The following is a 14,762-nucleotide window of genomic DNA, read 5'->3' on the forward strand; positions in this document are numbered from 1 at the left end:
GTAAAGTTGAACTGCATACTAAAAACTCACCAAAAATTGAAAGATTTTTTAAATTTTAGTTAAACACTGATCTTACTACAATTGTTTATGCTAAAATATTAATATTCGTTCTAACAAAGATTTAAAAAGTTCAACTTAAAAGAATTACAAATATGAGAACCATTCATATTAACTTAATTAATTAAAGAAAGTTATAGTATCTTTGGGATTAAATCTTACTATTATTTAAGAATTCACATTGAATTTGCATTGAGAAACCTTTACATTTGTAAAGTTAGCTCTCGAATGCTATATATACATATACATTATAAGTAACATTTGTAATATGCGAAAATAAATATAATTTATTTTATTTAAATACTACTTTAAATGTATTTATTAAATTACTTTGTTGGATTACACTAAATATTTATTCAACACTTTAACATAATAAAATCATCCCACTTTATGGTACTATATAGATATATCGTTGTTGTTGTTGTATAAATTAAAACAATTTGAAATATCTATTCAAGGTCCTTCAATTTAATAAGCTTTATAATTTAACATTGTCGTTCTATGTTGTTTTACAACTTTGTGACCGAACATCATGTTTGTGGATATAAAAAGAATAACAAACTTTTATTTTGTTTTATAACACTAATAAGTTATCAAGCGATGTAACTTTTTTTTTAAATCGTATACTTATTGAAGAACTCAAGTCAAAAGTTGAATTACAGTTTTACCCTTTATATATATAAAAATAAATTATTTGTTCGACATTAATAATACTGCAGTAAAACTACTCATAATTATGAAGAGAATCAAATTATTAAAGATTTTTTGCCAAAAATTAAAAAGAGCCATCAATTTCCAACTTAATTGTTTGACCTTTTATCTTCATCTACATTAATAATATTGGATAAAAATACTCATAATTATGATTTAAGTGAATAGACTCTTCCTTTTCTCGAGGCACAATACTTCTTCAATTGCTTCTTCATCTCTTGTTTGTGAGCAAACTGATGAAGATCATAGGTCAAACAGTTAAGTTGGAAATTGATGGGTCTTTTTTATTTTTGGCTAAAATATCGTTAATAATTTGATTCTTTTCATCTTCCATTATATAAGGTCCCTTATTTAAGTCACCCAAAGAGCAATTGAATTTGAAAATCCCATTGAATCTTTTTACTCGAATATGGTGGCGAAACCGTACAAGGCTTCACTGGTTGGTCCACAAGATCTTCCTATAGATTACTACGGCTTCATAGCCGTCATCTTCGGCGTCTTTGGTGCCATGTTATCAGATACAAGATTTGCTCGTGGCTTGTTATTATATTTAGTGTGCAATCCCTTACTAACATAAGGAATATGGAAAATGATCTTAAGCAGATCTCAATGGCTATGATGTTTGGTATCACGGGTCTCATGACAAACTACTTGGGTGTTAGTCCCCGGGCAAGCAAGACAACTTGATGGAATTTTTTCATGCACAAAACTCATTTATAAGAACATATGGATGTTGTTCCGAAATATTTGCATTCTTTTGATGATTCTTAGCTAAATGAAATTGTAGAATAGGTTTTTCTTTTTATAGTTTGAGCTCTTTTTACAGGGTTATTCTGTCCCAAGTTCTAATGGTTCTAATCTTAGCAAACACTGTCAAAATTATTATTGTGGTGATATAACATTTTGTTAGTGAATTCAGGTTTCTATATCTTATCTAATGTCTTGTAATGTTGGAAGCAGCTAATGATTGGCTCCTCTTCAATATTCTACCTTCATTTCTACATTTCTCTGTTAGATTTCATGTAGAGGCTAAAGAATGAAGAAGATCAAAAAGTCATTGAAATGGTCGATCAATAAAATTGTTTGATAATAATTATATGAGACAAACATGCAACACACATTCTCAAAAACTAGTATATATATATATATAAATTCTACGTTACCTTTTCCAACAAACAATGGTTCATCCTGCTTGTGATATTTTTCGTTTCTCCCTAGACCCACTCAACTTTAAAACGCCCCACTAAAGTGTAAGATCTGCTTACTTATCATGTGTTTTTGTCGATGTGGACTTCTTATCCTAAGGAGATGTGTCACAAACACCCTCTCTTATGTACTCAACGTCCTCGTTGAGGTTTGCCCCACCATTTTGATTTTCCCCACCACTTGAGATTTGTCAAGACCATGTTTGCCTCACCTTATCGGAATTTGGCTAAACTCAGATTAACTTTAGCTTGCATCGACACAGTTAACACAAAATTTACTCTAATACCATTTGTAATTGTCTAACCCACTAGTGATATTGTCCTATCTCGGCATAGACATGCACAACTTTTAAAGGCATCATTAAAGTACAAGGTCTACTTACTTATATATACTTAACATCTCTCATGCATTTTGCTTATATGTTACTTCTTATCCTAAGTTAGGGTGTAACACATACAACCTCTCTCTTGGTTTCCAAAGCAAATTAAATTATTTTTTACTTTAAAAACCAAGTGTGAGATGAATTCTTTGATACTTTGATCTAAAAACTGATGTAGTAAAAAATAATTTGAACAAGCGATTCAAAATAAAAGAAATATGGCCCTGATAATTGGTCATACGAACCTGGACTCTATATAAAATACAACAACTTGTCTGCAAAATAGAAGATTTGCGCATTTTCGTCTAGACTTACATTGGACAATAGGCCTCCACCGCTAGATCCCATCCAAATCAGACTCAATAACTAATTCAAAAATAAAGACCCTGCATATTGTTTTTTCACCAACTTAACAACTACAATTGAAATCAAATAAAAGACCCTGCATACTATTTTTTAACCAACAATAGACTGCATATAAAGTAAATAAGAATTCAAATTGCTATATTGTTTCCAAGGAAACAAAACTTGAACTTTTTCACATTCATTGAAGTTTCTGATCATGGACTTTCCTCCCTTTCTCCTCCTTTTTCTTCTTCTTCTCCTTCTTCATCATCATCATCTCAATCTTCTTCTTCTTCCTCCTCATCCTGTAACACCTCGTAGTCTAGTAGGCAACCTAGGGCTAATTGAGGGTGGAACAAGTCTGGACTAGAGGGCAAGAGCCAAGGCAAAGGGGTAAGGCCCAAGCCAAGGGCCAAGGATGCCCCAACCATGGAAATCACTGCCTCATCTTCACGACCACCACCACGGCCAGTGATGAGGCCCACAACTCATGGAGTGGTCTGTGGAGCTTGGGCAGTAGCTCCCTAAAGGCTGCCTAAAGTTGGCACATCACCACGAGCAACTTCACTTTCAGTGGTGAAGACCACAACCCAGGGGAAGGATTGTGGTCATGCCTTAGACTTGTGGGGGTCAAGTCCTTGTGTCCTAGCTACTGGATCATGGACCACGGCCAGTGGTTTGGACCACGGCTCGTGTGCCCTGTCGTGGTGCCTGACACCACGCTGCCTAAGTGAGGACAAATTAGGAAATTCCTTTTTTAGTTAGTATTAAGTAGGGTCGTTTTGTATAGACTTTGTACACCTATATAAACTATTTTAAGCCTTTAACACCCCAATTAGGTCATTATTTCCAAAACTCCAAAAGATCCCAAAGTTCATCTTTTCAATAATTCTCTCTTGAGAAAACTCAAGAAAGAAGAAGAAGAAGATAATCAAGCTAGGTCAAATTCCTCCAATCTTCCAGGATTTGTGAGAGATTTGTATCGAAGGTATGATAGTTTATTCATCCATGGATTCTTCGATGTATGGAGTCCCATAGAATTCCCCCAATTGTGAAGATAAATCCCCAATTCAAGTTAGGGTTCCTTCCAATATTGTACGTTAAGTTGAGTATGCTTCCAATTGAGTGGATAGTACTTGTTTATGATTGATTTATTATTGAATCATGCTATTAAGATGATATTATATGTTTTCCATGGCTAGCCCTAGTTTAATTGATGAAATTAGAGTAACGTAGGTTTGTGCCTTAAAGAGGGAAATTGAAGACTTAGAGATGATCTTCTAGAATTGATGATGTCTATAGTAATTGTTCAAGAATAAAAGTATGTAGACATGAATTGAATTAGATTATAGTATATATGATGGATCATGACTCGTAAGGCATGAAGTTGAACCTTTATGATGATTTATGACTAGAATCACTGAATAATTAAGCATGTGATTAGAATGCCTTGAAGTCTAGATATTTATGATGATTGTAAGAAGTAAAAGCTTGAGAGTAGGGATTGTAATCATGAATGTTGACTTCTAGGGTTTTGAAGGTACAAATAATAAGGTGAATTATGTATGTTAAGACTTTGAGAGTAAAGTCTATATGAGAATAGAAGATTAATGGATAGAATTATGGTGGAAAGCCTTTACCTACCTAACCTACCTTATGAATGATAGATTATATGAAGTGATAGAATCACTTGAGCTATGATAGTATCCATGTATAGTGTATTAATACTATATGTGTTGATTTGATATGATCCTTGACCCTTGAAAGGGCAAGACATGATTTTATGCATGTTTTATGAAAGCTATGTACATGTCTTATGAACACTTTGAGAGTGAAGTGTGTATGATTATGATATGTCGTTGTGATTTGAAAGGCCATTCACACACACACACTTATGTATGAATATGATATGATATGAAAGTTTATCTTACATAGAATGATTCTAGGTTGAAAGGTTTGCTCACCTAAAATGAATCTAAGTCCACTATGAAATGTGATGAGGCTTGTGGTGATTCTCCCAAAGACCTTTGTATGAGAGAGATGTGAGGTGACTTCCCTCATCCCTAAGTAGATAATCATGAGAATATTACCCATAATATGATAAGTGTGTGGTGACTACCCTTAAAATATAACTTCTATAGTAATGCAAGAGATGAATACCCATTAGCCTTTATGTTGATCACGGAGGCGAATACCTATGATCCTCATGTAATGATGTGGAGGTGAATACCTATGATCCTCATGTAATGATGTGGAGGCGAATACCTATATCATATAATGGTGGGGCATGGAGGATAATACCTATGTTTCCCTCAAATCGTTATGGAGGCGAATACCTATGACTATACATGTAAAGTAAGAGGTGAATACCCATTTGGCCTATATGATAGATATAGAGAGGTGAATACCCATTGGCCCTTATGATAAGACATAGAGAGGTAAGTTCCCATGTCTTAAGAATAAGTAAAGAGTAATATGCACAATGACATGTATGGATTGTAGCTCTATAGGCCTTCCATGATATGTATGACTTGAGGTGATTCCCCCTGTCCTTTATGATTCCATGATATGTATGACTTGAGGTGATTCCCCTTGTCCTTTATGATGTGCTAAATATGAGATCAAAGAGATGATCAATATGCATGAAAGTCTAAAGTGGTACTTAGTATGGGTAGGATTATGGGGTCTTCTCCATGCATTGCACAAGTATGACTTGAAGTTAATTATGAAGTGTTTTCTTATATGATGTATGCTTAGTTTGGATTGTTGCTATAGTTGCCTTTCTTGATATGTTGACTAAAGGTGAAGATTACCTTGTCTATGAAGAACTAAGCTAAGGATGAGACCATAGGATGGTAAGTATGATTATGATCACCAAAGGGGATACTTAGCATGTATGGGATTATGGGATCCTATCCATGCATTGCACAAGTATACTTGGAGGTTACTTATGAAGTGGTTTTCTTATGATATGAAGGTCTAAGTATTGACTATGTATATTGACTATGCTTTGTGATGACTAACACTTACATTATGTCTATGTTGGAAATTATGCTTATGAGTATGTTATTATCTCTTATACTTGTGGCTTGTGCCTTATGTTGACTAACCCATATTGTGACATCTCGCAATTTGAAATAACTAGGAAGAAGCTAATAATTGGAAATAGTCATTTTTGGAAAGAATGAAAATTTGGAAATTTGTTTGAGTTAGGAAAAGTTGAGTTTTGGTCAACTTCAGGATGATTTAGGTGTACTTCCAAATACGGTTGGAAATCTCTTGGAATTATCTTTCCAACACCGCCAAGTTTGCGCGAATCCGAATTCGTATGAGTATGTTATATCCTTTGGAAGTTGGGCTGTTGGATTAAGGAAAGTCTAATCCGGATTTTGGAAGGGTAAATTAGTTTTTTCCTTACCTAATTATTCTAATTCGTTTTAAGGAGTTTAATTGGGATAAATTCAGATTTGATTCAGTTTTAGAAAAGTGAATTTCACTCTAGGGCTTGGAGAAGAGGAGAAAAGAGGAGAAAGGAGAAGAACGTTCAAGATTCGTCAACTTCGTCAAGGATAGCTTGTGGATTTCGTCTGGGGTGATCCCTAAAAGGTATGTGAGATCACATAGCGTTGGGTTAGTTCACCCACATGCCAACCATGATTTAATTCAGTGAATTTTAGTCTTTGAATGTTTAGAAATTGAGTTCTTGATGAACATTGTTGAAGGTTTCGTTTGAATTCTTGTGTTGTGTTGTTGAAGTTTTCTTGCCATTTGATTCATGTTTCCGGGTGTAATTTCGGTTTGAATCTATCATATATTGAGGGTATAAATGATTCTAAGCATTAGGGGAAAGAACCATTGAAGTTTAGAGGGTTTAGAGTTGAAAATCGAAGAAGAAAAGTTATCAAACACCTGGGGAATGGGGTGGGGCGTCGCACCAGCCAACGAGCCCCAAAGAAGCCTCTGAATGTGGGGCTCTAGGGCGACATGCCAGCCAGAGTGCCCCAACTTGCCCTTTGAATTTTGAGGGCTGGCGCCCCGCGCCCCTCAAAGCGCCAAGTATGCCAGATCTCCCCATTCCTCCCCTATCTTTTCGTACTAGTTCCTTTGTGATATACCTATGTTTTCTAGTTGATTCCAACACTCTAAGGTGCATCTAAACATCATGAAATCATCCATAAACATTTGATCATGAACCTTGAATCCATAATTCAATTCAAGGAAATTTAGGATCAAAGTCAAGAGAAGTTAAGAGTCAAGTCAAGAGTCAAGTTAAGAGAAGTTCATAAAGTTTTACAAAAGTCTTTTACAAATGTTTTAACTTTGTTTTAAGACTTGAGTTTTGAGTTGAGTAAAGAGTAAAGTCTGAAGTGCATTTCTTCAAAAGAGTATATCGGGACTATGTAGTCCCAAAGAGTAAATGTTTTCACATTTATACAAGAAAGGAAACTGAGATTTCCAAATGAGCCTTTGAGCTAGTATTCAATAAAAGAGTAAGAGTAAAGTTCATTCTTCAAAGATTATACGGGAACTAAGTATTCCCAAGAGTTAAAATGTTTTTCACATTTGAGCAAGAAAGGAAACTGAGATTTCCAAGAGAGCTTTTAAGCTATGTTTTTGAGTAATTATGTCAAACTAAAGAAAGAGTTTTGTTTTTACGAACATATGAGCTAAAGTATATTTTTGGAGTATTATTGAGCACCGATATGGGAACGAGCTTGAGTTCAGATAACTCACGTCTCCATAAACGATGTAGCCATCATGGGTAGTAAAGGATCATACTTTTTAGATGACTCCTTAAGATTCTTTTAGCATAAGCTAGTGGATCCACTAAGTTAAGCATTTTATATGACGACAAAGTATAGGACAGTTCTGGCAGCGTGGGCAAGAGGTTGTATCACCACTTAGGCTCATAGTGGTGGTTGTCAGTTAGAGAAATCCCCACAGAAACTGTATTACTTTATTATATGAGTAAAGTTGAGTTTGTTATTGCATTTTCTTTAACGAACTAAGTTGCTTTTACTGTTTTACCAAGCTTTTTATATATTGCATTGTTTCATTGCTTTATTTTGAGTTACGTATTCATGAGTTGAGAAGAGCCAAGGTAAGTGTTTCTTTCAGATTCCTTTCAAGCTTAAGTTGTGTTTAGCATTCCAACTCGCATACTCGTACATTCAATGTCATTATGCCAGTTGGCCTGCATCATCTTATGATGTAGACATAGGTAACCAAGATCAGCATCCAGTGCCTCGTTGATCAGGTTCAGCACTCAGAGTCAGTTGGTGAGCTTCATTGCTTTCGAGGGGCTCCTTTTTACAATGTTTTTCTAGTTATCAGTTGTTAGGATGATCGGGGGTCCTATCCCGACATCACTCCTTGTTTTAGAGGCTTCATAGACATTTAGTAGTTTAGTTGTCTTTACTTTATCATTCAGATGTTGTTTAAAGACTTCAGTTGCCGTTTTGGCTAAGTGTTATATCTCTTTAAAGTTATGTTTTGAGATTATTTTGTTAAGTAAGTCTTCCGCTGAGTTAAATGAACTAGGACAAGGGTTTGCTTGGGGCCAGCAATGGTTCTTGAGTGCCAGCCACATCCAGGGTGTAGGCTCGGCACGTGACACATATGTTATGGTCTTATGATCTTATGCTAGCTATCATATTTAGTACATTTTGTAATAACGCATACTCTTACCTACATTCATATCAAATGTAGGGTTCAGTGATATTGAGTTCCATCTTTGAGGCTAGGTTCTTAGTAGGAGAAAGGAGTTGAAGATTGATGAGTCCTCATAACATTGAGGATAAAGTCAAGGGGGAGATATTGTAACACCCCGTAGTCTGGTAGGCCACCTAGGGCTAAGTGAGGGTGCACCAAGTCTAGACTAGAGGGAAAGAGCCAAGGAATAGGGGCAAGGCCCAAGCCAAGGGCCAAGACTACCCCAACCTTGGCAAGAACTGCCTCATCTTCACGACCACCACCACAACCAGTGGTGAGGACCACGGCTTGTAAAGTGGTCCGTGGAGCTTGGCCAGTAGCTGTCTAAAGGCTGCCTAAAGTTGGCACATCACGACGAGCCATGGGAAGGCTCGTGGTCATGCCTTAGACTTGTGGAGGCCAAGTCCTTGTGTCCTAGTTACTGGACCATGAACCACGAGCAGGACCACGGCCAATGGTGTAGACCACGGCTCGTGATCCCTGTTGTGGTGCCTGGCACCATGCTGCCTAAGTAAGGCCAAATTAGGAAATTCCTTTTTTAGTTAGTGTTAAGTGGGGTCGTTTTGTATAGACTTTATACACCTATATAAACTATTTTAAGCCTTTAACCACCCCAATTAAGTCATTATTTCCAAAACCCCAAAAGATCCCAAAGTTCATCTTCTAGAAAATTCTCTCTAGAAAACTCAAGAAAGAAGAAGAGAATCAAGCTAGGTCAAATTCCTCCAATCTTACAAGCTTTGTGAGGGCTTTGTATCCAATGTATGATAGCTTATTCATCCATGTATTCTTCCATCGATGGAGTCCCCTAGAATTCCCCCAATTGTCAAGATGAATCCCCAATTCAAGTTAGGATTCCTTCCAATATTGTGGGTTAAGTTGAGTATATTCCAATTGAGTGGATAGTACTTTTTTATGATTGATTTAGTATTGAACCATGCTATTAAGATGATATTATATGTTTTCCATGGCTGACCCTAGTTTAATTGATAAAGTTGCCTCCTCTAGTTCATCATGATATCCTCCATAATGATGTTGCCAGTAGAGCAAATTTAATTGCCTACTAAACTGATAATTCTCACATGTCATTCCCAAATGCAAGCATTTACAATTGACACAGAAAAGTCTCCAACATTCAGGACATGCCCTAATCGAATATTCCCTTAGATCATTAACCAGTGTACCCATACAATCTATAAAACGACAATCAATAACTATTGGTGAAGCTAGAACTTTCATTAGTCGAATAACAAATCTTACTCGCATAAGGAAATAAACCGACATTATTGAATTGATATCTAAAATTCCATTGCATCAGAAGCAGGGCACTTCATAGAAATCACCTCATGGATATCCTTTTTATTTGTTTTCCCTATATAATTTTGTATGCATTCTTCACAATAAAGATGATTGCAATTGGTGCCCCGCATCATTTTGTTTGGCAGAGAAAACACATTTTTACAAATTTCACAAAAAGTACATGAAGATTCCCCCATTTTAGAAGTACTTTTGTTTAGGTTAAGTGAATTTGGAATAATAGAATACTCAATTTCTACAGGTTTTTTTACCAACACCGTGATTAGAGCTTGACTCCAAGTTCATACCTAAATGAACTAAGCTGAGTAGAAGAGAATTTGTTGCAACTCGATATCATTATCTCCGCTCTCGTAACCATTTTTATTTTCGGTGATAGCGATGACAATAGAATTCAACAAGGTGGGATCAATTTCGATTTCGCTGGAGTGCAAGATTTGCAAATTTGTTAATTCCATTTCAACTTGATTCTATTTTCAATGGACCCTATAGTTCTTTCCCAATATATGCATATATGTTGTATATAAATACTATTTTTTTCCAGGTTCTTGTATTTATTTTACTTTTTAGGGTTTAGAATTAATTTGGATTATACCAAATTTGAAATAAATTAATGCAATATGCGCAATTTGGTATGACGTGTCGAAAGATGTGTCAGCCAAGTGAAACAGTCAATAAGACCATGCCACGCATTGAAAGTGATACAATGTGTCTAATCAAATCAAACACGTATGAAAACACGCTTCGGGTACACTATTGTGTTTGAACCATTAAAAGATATAAACTAAAATTTGATTGGTCAAAACAAATCACCCTATTCATAGTACTTCCCACTCAATAGAACTAACATGTTCAGACCAATAAAATATCATCATCCCAACTTCAGCCTAATTGATCAAAAAAATGGTCCTAGGGCAACGGGAGTGTGGATCGGGATCACAACCCAACCAAACCTTCTGCGATGAAACTAATTTCCAAATATAACAAACATTAGAAGCAATAATGAGCTAAAATGTTATTAGACAAATCATCGACGATGAATTCTTTTAATTATGCTACATTGAAGAGTTGTAGTAAATGGTTCAAGGTGAAATGTGTATCCCCTGGTTGTGCATGGATTTTGCGATTGAGGAAGTATGAATGCTCGATAAATTTTGCATTTATAAAGATGTTGGCGATCACACTTGCAACGCTGAACATGCCACGCACAACCATAAGGAAATGTCAACCAAAGTCATTGCATTTCTTTGTGTGAATAGCAATGACAAGGGTCCAGACACTAAAGACATTCAGAGGATTGCTTTCAAAAAAATTCATTATAGTCCAAAGCTCCACAAAAAGAACACATTCCTTTAACATATAAATAATCTCTTTTATATAGTGAATATAGTTGAAGACTTAGAATATTTTCTTTGTCTCAACTCTCTCTTTCACTACTACACACTACAATATTATTTCACACTCATTTTTTTTTTCTGGGATACTTCACAAAGGAAGAAACAACATTATTTATAGATGAAGAAGTCTTCCATATAATCAATGGGTAAAATGAGGGGTAATAATGTGGGTAGATGAATGTTATAGATGTTACATAAGTTACAAGAAACTAATGGTCATATGAGTTACAAGAAAGTAATGACCATGAGTTACAAGAACAATTGGTCATATAAGTTACAAAAACCAATAGTCATCTTCTACCACAATTTATACCCACTAACATATACCTTTAATATTTTATTTTACTAATAAAATGTATATATACACAAAAAAATTAGTACACTTTATGTATTTATATCATTGTAATCTTTGAGCAATACACATGTTCAGAATTATTCTCTTCTAAAGCTCTCTATAGTATAAGCTATCTAGGTATTGATACAGATGATCGTAATTCCCAATTCCCGAAGTACTAATACATTATAATCTTTAACTCTGGCTTCACTGTTCCGAGAATTTCTGGAAATTTCTGTAAGCTAGAACAAAAAGATAGTTCCAGAGATTCAAGAGATTCTCCGCTAAAACATGGAAACCTTCCTAGGTTCTTAGAACCGTGCAAACATAGCTCAATTATTTTTTTGGAACATCCTAGAAAATGGTGAATCAAATTAGTTCTACTCTGCATAATATAAGAAAATCTCCCGTTGTTAAACTTTTTTGAGTGAAATGAGGCGAAAATACTCTACCAATTACATGAGCCTCATCCCCTTGGTTGCTATCCATGTATGTAAATGTACCTTTTCTGTAAGCGAGCCTCATTACTTAGATCTAATAGCCTCTAATAAACACTAATAGCATTAGCGGCATTGATATGGGATACTGAGTTGTCAAAGATCGCTTTGTTTATCAGCATAACGCCAATGTATTATATCACACAACTCCAGTTCTGATATATGAAATAGGCAATACACTACTACCTCTACTACGTCTTTGATTTGATTAGACACGTTGTATCACTTTCAATGCATAGCTTCGTCTTATTGATCGTTTCACATGGCCGACATGTCTTTCGACACATCATACCAAATTGCGCATATTGCATTAATTTATTGCAAATTTGGTATAATCCAAATTAGTTCTAAACCCTAAAAAGTAAAATAAGTACAAATACAACATGTATGCATATATTGGGAAAGAAATATAGGGTCCCATTGACGGCCGAATCAAGTTGAAATGGAATCAACAGATTTACAAATCTTGGGCTCCAGCGAAATCGAAGTTGATCCCACCTTGCTGAATTCTGATGTCATCGCTATCACCGAAAATAAAAATGGTTACGAGAGTGGAGATAATGATGTCGAGCTGCAACAAAACTCTCTTCTACTCAGCTTAGTTTCATTCAGGTAAGAACTTGTAATCAAGCTCTAATCATGGTGTTGGTAAAAAACTGTAGAAATCAAGTATTCTATTATTCCATGTTCACTCAACCTAAAGAAAGTACTTCAAAATGGGGAAATCTTCATGTACTTTTTGTCAAATTTGTAAAAAAATGTGTCTCCGCTGCCAAACATAATGATGCGGGGCACTAATTGCATTCATCGTTATTGTGAAGAATGTATACAAAATTATATAGAAAAAAAATTAATAAGGATATCTATGAGATGATTTCTATGAAGTGCCCTGCTTCTGATTGCAATGGAATTTTAGATATCGATTCAATAATGTCGGTTGATTTCCTTATGCGAGTAAGAGGTGCCATTCGACTAACGGCAGGTCTGGCTTCGCCAATAGTTAATGATTGCCCTTTTATGGATTGTATGGGTACACTGGATGATGATCTAAGGGAATATCCTATTAGAGCATGTCCTGAGTGTTGGAGACTTTTCTGTATCAATTGTAAATTCTTGCATTTGGGAATGACATGTGAGAATTATCAGTTTAGTAGGCAATTAAATTTGCTCTATTGGCAGCATCATTATGGATGATATCATGATGAACTAGAGGAGGAAGAGGAGAAAGAAGAAGATGATGATGATGGTGAAGGAGAAGAAGAAGATGAATTAAGAAGATGAAGAAAGAGGAGGAAAAGGGGAGGAAACTCCATGATCAGAAACTTCAATGAATGTGAAAAAGTTCAAGTTTTGTTTCCTTGCAAACAAAATAGCAATTTGAGTTCTTATTTACTTTATATGTTGTCTATTGTTGGTTAAAAAACAGTATGCAGAGTCTTTTATTTGATTTCAATTGTAGTTTTTTAGTTGGTGAAAAAACAATATGTAGGGTCTTTATGTTTGAATTAGTTATTGAGTTTGATTTGGATGTGCTATAGCGGTGGAGGCCTATTGTCCAACGTAAGTCTATACCAAAATGCACAAATCTTCTATTTTGCAGATAAGTTGTTCTATTTTATATAGAGTCCAGGTTTGTAGGAGCAACTATCAGGCCCATATTTGTTTTATTTTGAGTCACTTGTTCAATTTATTTTTTACTGCATCACTTATTAGATCAAAGTATGAAAGAATTCATCTCACACTTGGTTTTTAAAGTAAAAAATGATATAATTTGCTTTGAAAAATTAGGAGAGAGGTTGTATGTGGTACACCCTAACTTAGGATAAGAAGTAACATGCAAGCAAAACACATGAGAGAGTCTTTCCCCGTGTACTTTAATGATGCCTTTAAAAGTTGTGCAGGTCTATGCCCAGATAGAACAATATCACTAGTGGGTTAGGCAATTATAGATGGTATTAGAGTAACTTTGTGTTAACTATGTCGATGCAAGCTAAAGTTAACCTAAGTTTAGCCAAATTCCGATAAGGTGAGGCAAACATCTTTGCTAGGTCTTAACAAATCTCAAGTGGTAGGGTAAATCACAATGGTGGGGCAAACCTTAGCAAGGACGTTGAGTCCATAAGAGAGGGTGTTTGTGACATATCTCCTTAGGATAAGAACTCCACATCGACAAAAACACATGATAAGTAAGCAAATCTTACACTTTAGTTGCGCGTTTTAAAGTTGGGTGGGTCTAGGGCAAACGAAAAATATCACTAGCGGGACGAACCGTTGTTTGGTTTGAAAAGGCAACATAGAATTTATATATATATATTACAAGAGGTGGTTTATATCACATCCCAGCTTAGTATAAGAACTCCACGTCGACAAAACACATGAGTGTTATTAGGTATAAAAGTTAGCAGACCACATGACACTAATCTAGTGATGTTTTTAAAGCCTTGCGGGTCTAGAGCAAAAACAAATGATATCACTAACAAGTTGTATAGTGGAATAAAGGTGGTGCAAATAATAATTGAAGGGATAGAAGAATTATATTGTTGGATTTAATTGAATCAATTTCGGGCATGATTTAGTTGTTGGCTTTTCTGGTTTTCATTTCATTTTCTCCTATGTTGGTGAAAATTCAACTTGAAAGGAAAAAGTACATTATCACAGGTGAAGATGGCAGGTGCTTGTTTCTTAATTAATTTGATTTTCTATTCCATATCTTGTGTTTTGATTCTATTTTCATCTATGATTAAACTAAACAATTGAACCTAATTGATAACAATCCAACCGATAACTAATCCATAAATACTCTATGACTA

General features: G+C 35.2%; 2 pseudogenes; one reads left to right on the forward strand and one right to left on the reverse strand.

Moving 5' to 3' along the window:
- Positions 1-2,913: 2,913 nt before the first annotated feature.
- Positions 2,914-11,980, reverse strand: LOC125811368 (uncharacterized; annotated as a pseudogene).
- Positions 11,981-12,376: 396 nt separating this feature from the next.
- Positions 12,377-13,215, forward strand: LOC125811369 (uncharacterized; annotated as a pseudogene).
- Positions 13,216-14,762: the final 1,547 nt, after the last annotated feature.

The sequence above is a fragment of the Solanum verrucosum genome, unplaced genomic scaffold (assembly GCF_900185275.1).
Source record: "Solanum verrucosum unplaced genomic scaffold, falcon-dt-bn FXZP01000293.1, whole genome shotgun sequence".
Taxonomy (NCBI): domain Eukaryota; kingdom Viridiplantae; phylum Streptophyta; class Magnoliopsida; order Solanales; family Solanaceae; genus Solanum; species Solanum verrucosum.